Source organism: Limulus polyphemus, unplaced genomic scaffold (assembly GCF_000517525.1).
Source record: "Limulus polyphemus unplaced genomic scaffold, Limulus_polyphemus-2.1.2 Scaffold912, whole genome shotgun sequence".
Classification (NCBI taxonomy): Eukaryota; Metazoa; Arthropoda; class Merostomata; order Xiphosura; family Limulidae; genus Limulus; species Limulus polyphemus.
The window spans coordinates 28,193-38,490 of NW_013666522.1; positions in this window are offsets into that span (position 1 = coordinate 28,193).

Below are 10,298 nucleotides of genomic sequence, written 5' to 3' on the forward strand. Positions count from 1 at the left end.
ATTATCCATTAAACAATGCTTATGAATTATCAACTTGTTTTGCTAAACAATGCCAATGTTTAGCTTAGTTTATGAACAAATTATACAGTGCTTAATCTCCTACATTTGTGATGTACAGAAATCATAAACTAAGACACTATAATATAATAGACGAAAATATTTTTAGAATATTTTATAACAATAATCAAATTTACTCTTTTGGCTTCATCTCCAGTGTATGGGAGAAACTAATTGTTGATCAGTATGGTAACATATGACGTTGCCATTCTAATGCTCAAGGGGATATTTTCATAGGACTCTCAATGCACAGGCCAGTAGTTTCTGAAGTACACCATTAACTGGAGCCTCCACTGACTAGGAGTGAAACTGGGACCACTGTGGCCAGACGAGGTGAGCTGCCAAAGCTAACAAAGCCATCTAGAGGTTTAAGATCAAGCAGAGCAGTTTGATAACTTGTCAACGAATGTGACATGCCAGTCTACTGATAACAGGGAAGTATGTGTTCCTGCAAATGCTGGAATATTCAGTTCCAAAAGAACCTGGTGTCTTTGATTATGTTGATACTTCAGATGCTAGCTGAGAAGTCAACCATTGGTTCCTATGTTCACAACGAACCATCTAATGATAGTATTGTAAAGGAACAAAACAATCAAACTTCAAAGACACTGTGAGGAATACCTGAATCATTTCTTTAGGCATTTAAGGCAAGCAAGTGTCTATAAGGACTGAGCTCAGGGACAAGAAACATTATCTGCTTCTCGTCCAAATGTTCAACAAATTCAAGCACTAAACATAGTCATGGTTCAATTGTGTCAAATTTTTGACCCAGTAAAAATTAGACCCATCTGGAGGATGGACTACAAACATTAAAAAAAGTCCATGAGAATTTGGTTATGTATGCAGATGATCTGCATTACTTGCAGAAGAAAGGCACATTCCAGCATGGTAATGACAGGAGTGAAAAGATCCTTGTGGAGAAACTCATAGACTGACTGTCAAGAGATTCCATATGGTAGGCAATAGATGGGTGAATCTATTTCTGTGATAAACACAGTTTGGGGTAGAAAGGAATCTGTTGCTATAGAGGCTTCACATCTATCAGAACGTATCTTCTATGATGTTATCATCTGGAAAGAATCATAACTGATCACAAATCTGCACTGCCAAAGTCAGGACCAGGCATTTCATTACAGCCTGCTATCCTAACTGAACAACTGGTGCAGCAGTTAAATTTCTAAAAACAGCACACTGAACATGGATGAAGGAGTGTCTGCTATAAGGATAAAATATAATCAACTATACATAAAGACTGAATGTAGTCCTGGTTAAACAGTTGTGTCATTCTATAGTTATAGTGGAACTTCTGATAAATAAATCTTACTACTATATAAGTATTAGAAAGTAAGGTCAATGGAAAGAAAAGAGAAAATATAATTCCTTGTATGTCTTAGAACTGTTTCTTTAGATTATGATATCAATGATATTCAAAGCAATTGTTAGAAAATAAATCTTATTAAATATTTTTGTAAAATATGTTATGGTTGTTAATTGATGAATGTGTTTTGTCTTCCTACATCTAGCAGTTTGTTTTCTTGTTTAGATGTACTTTGAATACACAAACAACTGTAATTTTTAATTTATTGCACTAAATATGTAACTTTTTTGTCAGAGTTTTCTTTAGTTTTTTTTCCAGCCAATATAAGCTAACAATTTAGCCTGACTGATGATTTATGTAATTATTTTATTAACACTACTAATCAAACTTCGAATTTAATCACCGGTTATATGTTAACTGTAAACCCTTATAGTTTTTAATTAAATTATACTGCTAACTATAGCTATTATAAGTATGGTGAATTAAGCCAGATAATGAATAGTAATAGTAGAAAGATGTAAAGTTTTTCATTTTTGCATATTAATATACAAGTTATTAGAGTACGTTTTAATTCTGTGATGTTATTATTAGAATATTAAAAAAATATATATTTTCTCTGAGATATTATTATCTGAAACCAAGGTTAAACAGAATGAATAACTTCAGAATAAAATTGATGATTATCTTTGTATACTTGTTTCTGGAAGAATGATTAGGAAAATAGTAATTGTAGACACCTAAAAAGGTATATTAAACATAACTTACAAAAATACTTTAAAATAAGAGCTGTCTCAATGCTATCGATAGATGATACAGTCGCAGAATCGTTATTCATCGAAATAATTCAGTATGAAAAATTATACATACCAAGAGTTTTCAATCACTTTCAAAGTGGGAAGGTACTGTTATTTTTCGGGATTTATGAAAATTGCCTAAATAATCTAAACAAAAAACATTAAAGTTATCTTTTTATACGTGGAATTTTGAATGTATTGATTGATTGATGTCATTCATTATACGGCCAACAAAAATTATAAATCTCAAGGCTGATAAACTGGGTTTCGATACCCATTAATTGACTTCAATACTCTTAATAAGCTTTACTTTAAAAGAAACGTTAGTGATAAAAAAATGTAACAGTTTAATAGGATATCGGTAACTTATTAACAGACGTAAATTAATTATTTAATGATTTTGTCAAAAGATTTCAGTATTTATAATGATTGTTTTTCCATTAGCTGAAATCAAGAAAAGTTATAGCAATAAAAATAAAAGTAATTCTTGATATACCAAGAAATTAGTTAAAAAAATAAGTTATATATTAGAAGATGTGTGTTTCTTATAACAAAGCCACACGAGGTTATCTGTTGTGTCCAGTAAGGGGAACCGAACCACTTATTTTAGTATTGTAAATCTGTATACTTAACACTGTTCCACCAGTGGATTATATAGTGAAGAGTTAGTTAACTCGATTTATCAAAATAATATGTTGTATAATATAAAGCAAGCAAAAATTATTGATGAGCAATGTTATACAAGCAGAAACATATAATAACATAAATACAAATATAAGATAAAGAAATCTTATAAATACGTTGAAAGGCAAGCAATATCAGAATATTTATTTTGTTTTAGCTATAAGGCTACCAAGAGAAACTACGTGCAAAAGAAAAAATATCTGATAAATATGACTACATAACAATGACAGCATTCCATTCCCGCAGTTAGTAAGTCTATTTCAGAATTTCTTCTGGTATTTGATAATAAAAAATATTTCAGAAATCATAAATATTGTAATGGTTCTTAAAATTGAAAAAGCAGTTATCTTGATGAATTTTCTGACAAACTTTTTCACACATATAATTCTTATTATTTATTTATATTTATCTGATATTATAAATAAATGTTTTCTCAAACAATTAAAATTAAGGATGTGCCCATTTACAAAAATGATAACATAGAAAATGTAAAAAATTATCGAGTGTTGTCACCTTTCTGTGCTTTTAAACAATATTTTGAATATATTGTTTCTTGTAGACTGCTTAATTTTAATAAAGTACGAATAATTTTTTTTAATTTTTAAAAATGTATGCTGGCAAACTAACCTGGTTTTTTTAGTAGATTTGGTCTAGTTGAAAACTGGAAAACAATAGTTCCAAATCCTATTGTAAAAAAGAAAATACAGAAAATTTCTTTCTGGCCAACTTACAAATACATGGAGCAAGAGAACTGATGACAACTATAGCTGCCACTGCTACGGTTAGTTCAATCTATTAGAGTCTGGATTGAAGCTGAATTGCAACATGGTGGTGTAGCAGCTTCTCTGTACCCAGAAATATCTTGATCATTTCATACAGGGTAAAAAATAGGGTAAAAGTTTCCAACTATTATTTACTTTTGTTTTGCATATCTTAAGAAGGTTAAGTCCTCCTGAATAATGTTTACTTGGTTTATGTTCTTGCGAAACTTGCGAAATTAACTTCCAAATTACGAGTAAGCGAGGGGGCAGTATTTTTTGACGTGAATGTTCTATACATTGTACACATGGGACTGCACAAAAGTTACTTGCAAAGAACCTAAGCATGTTTTTTACTCAATTTTGGTCAAAGGTATAAAACAAATAAATGTAAGAAAATTCTGATCATATATGTAGGTTTTTATTTTATTTTTTCTTAAAAGATTAACATAAAATTGAGTTCTAGTTCTCAAATTTTGCACCGTATATATACTCAACATGCCAAAATTAAAGTTTTAGGATTATATTTGTTGAACAGAATTTGAGATGATTATGATGTCAAAATCACATAAACATCAACCCCAATCAAGTATTAAAGATAGTATCACTTCAAGTAAATTCGTAGATAGTTTCTCAAGGGAATTTGATTCACATTAATTTAATTACATAGTAAAAAACAACAAAAGCAGTATTCCCGATGTAAAAATTAGAGGGACTTGTCTAGCATTACCCTTGTTATTGGACTTGCCTAATATCATGCTGGTTTGCCTTTCAACCATTCTTTCACTTAAAGGTACCGTATTTTTCATTCTCATCTGATGAACAGTCCCGAATGGTAAATGTTAGATACAGAAGATACAGCACAGTTGAATTTCTGTTTCGCATAGCTATACTCACGAATACATCATCCGTGTTTGCATTTGCAGTAGACTGCTTTCTGGGCTGCCACATGATTTGTAGACTTTTGCATAAGAACTGGTACTAATCTACTATTGACCACATGTCTGCAAAATTGGATTGGGTCTGAATACTCTGGGTTGTATAGGTCGCTGGATTTGCATGTCAAAACCTGCATCAATTCCACAGGACAAGCTGTCTTGTTTTGCAAACAGATGAACAAGCAACAGCTGCTGGTTTCTTTAATATTTTCGTCTCCTATACAAGCACTTGAAAAGGTAATGGACTTTTTCACTAGATCCCTCAATCTTAGTGATGGAAGCTTTTCTATAAGAGCCAAAACCTTTGAGACTTTGAGGTTTTGGGCAGCAATTTTCAAGGCTCTTGCTTTCGTGTTATGGAATACAAAGCTCACAGTGTCATATCCTGACAGAATTTACAAATTAAGTATAATCCTAGTCAATATGCTGGTGCTACAGGCCAGGGATTGAGCATATTAATGATGTGTAAAAATAGAAATGAGTCATTCTTATGTATTAATAACTCCTTCGTCCATGGCTAGAACGATTACATCAGTGTGATTGCTGTGAATGACACCAGTGGTACAACGTAACTGTTAAAAATTAAATTACTTTGTTTCTTTTACAACATTTGTCCAAATTCAAGATTAAAATCACGCATAAGCACGTTTCTAGTAACTTTTATACACCCCACTGCTTGCAACTTACAATAAATTCATACCAAAAATACCTCAATACCTCCTTTTGAAGCTGTCTTCTCAAATTTTACCAGAGAGTTGACAAAACAGACCAAGTAAACATCACTCAGGAAGGTAGAAGAGGAGAAGAAAGTCACAGGGTTTTTAAATGTATAATGGTGTTTCATAGATCTTATTTGTTGTATTCAGCTTTTATGACCCTACAAATATCACAATTGCCACAATTTGGATTCAACCTGCGACTAAAAAGGAATTATGCAGTTGTTACTTCAAGGAAGATTTATTTCATTTCTGCCTTAAAAGACCCAAGATGTGCATGTGAAGTGTTGTCTCACCACTGGCTAGTTATTTCTTTGTTCGAAGCATAAAGTTATCATCAACTAAGTATTTTACTCTTTTTTTACCGTACAATAAGATACATCCTACATCCACTTCATTCAAACATTGTTAACTGTTTTCTTAAAATATATCATTATATTTAATTTGATTAGGTATTTAATCATTTTTATTTCTTTCAGTATCGATTATAGGCATTCTATTTTCAGTTGTAATTTACTAGATAAAGTTTTTTCCATTTATTCTGCACTTGGATTCTTTTTTCTATCATTTTACTGATGACAAATTGCTACAGTATGATGACGAAGTGACTTTACATCTAGTCCCACAATACCATCAGGGAAGAGACAGCAATGTTAGATGTTGATTTGAGACGCATGAATGTAATAATATGGCTCAACAAACTTTGTTGCCATGCATAAACGAATTTGTGTATATGCTTGAATAAGCCCAATGGTCCCACACAATAGGCCTAGCATCTGGCTATAGTAAGTGGAACTGGGGGATAAAATCAGGATTGTTTTAAGAATTTGATTTTGTTTGTTTATTTTTGTTTATGTCAATGCTATTAAGGCTACTTGCCGCCATCCCCAATTTTGAACTTGCCAAGAGTACTCATCACCAACTTTTGGACTACTCTTTACCACCAACTAGCATTATTGACCATCATATTATAATGACCTCATGGTTGAAAGAGCGAACATGTTCAGTACCAGGATTTTGATCCACTGACTTGCAGATTATAAGTCAAGTGTCTTAACCACTAGGCCATGTTTAGCACTGGAGATAGTCTGTAAAAATGATGGGTAATACCATTTTGCCTGTGTGAAGCACCACTCACTTTTTGGAGGGAGATGGATCTTTCACTGTTAGGCTTTCAAAAGAAAATATTTCTCTTTTATGTGGATTAATGGTGTTGATAATACATTTAAATCAGTTGCTGAGAATCCAAAAATTGTATTTCAACAGATAAAGAAAGTATGTTAAAAAATAAAGCATGAAAGTGTGTACTTATATATACATTAGAAGTTTCTTGTTCATATTGTTAACAGGGAGGAAATGTCCACTGATCCTGTAAAGATTACAATGGTTATAGACTGGCTCCATCGTGTGACTAACTTGGAATTCTTTGCTACGAAAGAAGCTAATTCATATTTTACATGAACTGTTTGTTTGAAGTTAAGCACAAAGCTAAACAATGGGTTGTTTGTGCTCTGCCCACCACGGATATCAAAACCCTGTTTCTGGCGTTGTAAGTCGCAGACATAACGCTGTGCCACTGGGAAGCTACATGGATTGAAAATCACGACTAAATATTTTATTGAACGAAATTTACCTTTATTATGACTGTGCTGTTGACTCATAATAAACAACATTATTCGTTCTTCTAAATGTTAGTAATAGTTTGATAACAGCAGTGTTGTAACAAGTGCAGGAAAATGTCAAACATGTAATTGCATATATCAATCATGTTTTAATGGCTCTTGAATGTCAATACTTGAAAGATGGTGAAACATTGACACTGTCAATCTCACAATGAAATGTGGTTCAAGATAGCGATAGAAGAAATAAACATGGGTGACACATTACCATTAGATACACTATTTATTCAATATTTCTGAAAGGAAACATATAACACATTTTGGGAATTGCTACATTGAAATATCTGGAGGCACATTTTAATGTTCTCTCCCCACGGCTGAAAGACAAGCATGTTAGATTATGGGATTCGAACCCGCGGACCGCAGATGGTGTGTTGGATACCCTAACTACCAGGCCATAGTAACTATGTAAGGTATTATTCTCTCATGAATTTGTTTGTATGTAGTTAAGCACAAAGCTACATAATAGGCTATCTGTGCTGTGCCCACCATGGGTATCAAAACTCGGTTTCTAGCGATATAAGTTCACAGACTTATGTTACGTATTAGAATTTCAAATAGTCCGAAGCCGAGTTAACTGATAATTTAAATTAATAGTTAAATCATACTTTGAATTTAGTATTTAAATATATGTCGCTATGTAGTCAGTTTATGATATTTGCCAATAAGACTGATACACAAAATATCCCATAGTGGGTAACAATACTAAGACCATCTTATGTTCTTCAAAATCTAGGATTAGTTTCAGAGGAGCAACAGGAATTTTCTGGTTAGGTTTTCCGACCAACTGACAGGTATGACAAGTTTTATCAATTTTTGGCCGAAGGAAATGTCTCATTATTTTGTTACATGTCTTGTTGACACCTAAATGACCTCCCATGGGGATTTCATGGTCAACTTTCAATATTTTAGAACGATACGCTTTGGGAACAACGATTTGATAAACAATAGCCCAGTCCCCTGAAGCTGGCACATCTGGTGGTCTCCATTTCCTCATAAACACACCATTTTTGAAAAAAATAACCACTTAGAACATTCTTTGGTTTATCCTTTGGGAGTGCATGTTTAAATAGCGAAGAGATCTGTAGATATTTTTCTTGCTCAGCTATCAGTTTACGGGTGAATCAGATCCTTCACGTCTATCGTTGTTCCTCACTAAGAAATCATCAGTAGGACAATTATCCACAAGAGCCTCGTTTGATCCAAAAATTGTCTGAGACAAATCTATAATATCGTCCTCTGAATCCATGTCTATCGTTTGTTTTTGGCTTAATTTCTTAGCCTGAGTTTGAGTCACAGCACACGAGGGAAAAACATTGGAATTCTCCTCAACTACAACATCATCCTTAGATGAAGCAGTGTTTGGCTCATTAACCATTTTAGGTTCGGCAACAACTTTTCCCCAAGCCAAATCGTTTCCCAAAACAATGATACACCCATAATTGGCAGAGTAGGTCTTACTCCAACCACAATTGGTCCCGAAACTAGGTCTGGTACTAAATAAGTGTTATGAAGAGGAACATTAACAAAGCCACCCTCAATAGCCTGAGCAATAACAGACTCACCAGTGGCAGAACTCGAATCTAAAAGCAATATACCTTCTAACAACAATGATTAAGTCGCCCCAGTATCACGTAGAATATGTATGGGTATGGGATTGCTAGTGTCATTTGTCAAAGACACAGAACCAACAGACACAAAAGGTCTAAATTCCCATCTTATTACATCAGCCTTTATATCAGTGGCCATATCAACAACATCGGGTGATCTGGTGAAACTATGTCCATATGTGGACACAAACACACTGGGTATTGCTTCCTTTTCTTTTTACTTCTTCAAACACCAACAATCGAACATAACATGACCAGGTATTTTACAAAAATGGCAGACAGGCCTTGATTGTTTTAAAGAAGTTTTATCCTGACTGTCAAATAATTTCGAACTAAAGGAGCTGGATTTTTTAGAAGAATTCTCAACTTTAGTGGACTGAACAGATACAGGTTTTTGTTGAGACGTTAGGAATTTCTTTTTATGAAAAGTGGTTTTATGTATTAAAGTGTAGTCATCGGAAAGAGTGGCTGCTTCCTGTAGTGTTTCAACGTTCTTGTGCATGTTTTTAAATATAAACTTAATCTAAACAAAGTTCATATTAAAATAAATACATAACAACAAATTCGTTACACTCACCACTGGGAAGTCTCTTACGAAGTCCTACTAAACCAGTATATGTAGAGGTACTATATCGAGTATTTTTGCATTGGTTATGTGCATGTACCACTGTGGAAGATACAACGCCTAGTCTGCTCAATATCAAATATAGAAGAATAGAAACGAAAACACTGGGGTATTTCCTCAATAATAACAAGTAAAAAAGTAGAAAATAACAGGAGAAATACAGAGTTACATAACCCAAAACAGGACGAAATAAAAATTTAAAAACACGTCCTGAATTTTAAAGATGCGTTAGACGAGTGGAAAAGAAAAGTTTAGGAGCAGAACCAACATTATAATAAATGAAGTGTGATCAGACATTTAATGATGTATTTGAAACACGTAAAAAGAAGCCCCCCAGTGGCACAGCGGTATGCCTGATGACTTACAACGATAAAAACCAGGTTTCGATACCCGTGGTGGGCAGAGCACAGATAGTCTATTGTGTAGCTTTGTGCTTAACTTCAAACAAACAAACATAAAGAGAAAAATTAAAGAAGCCTTGAACAAGATGTAGCATAATGTTGACGATTAGAATATATTTTAATGTGAACTATATTTTATGTCACAGATACAACTGTTTACAAAAGTTTATATTATCTCAGTACGAAAAGATATGAGAGGTCAGCTAAACAACCTTGTCACGAAGTATGGATCACTGAAATAAATAGCTATTGATCTTGACCATCAAACCATTTGGATCTATATCAGTTAATAGTGAGAAACTAGCTAAGACATACTGTCATTTTTCATAAAACTGAGTGTAAATTACAGGTTTACCCTGCAACATTATTCATGATACAACTATATCTGGATTGGATAAATATCGTAATAGGTAAAAATATTATGAACATTATCAGAGCCAGTTTTAGATGTTTGCAGAAGTACATAAATGGTATCATGAAAATAAAAGTAATCGTTTTGTTGTGCACTTAAAAGAAACCATAATATCAATGAGTCATTTGCCATTGATAGCCATGATGATCATATATATTGTTACGTCTCCGTTTTGTTAATTGATTTTCCGTAACTTCGTTCCGACGAAACTTTAGCGACACAAGTCCTTACTTAATAAAACTGGTTTATTCTTTCCGAATATAACTTTACGATACACTTAATTTCAACATTCGCGCTAAAACAAAC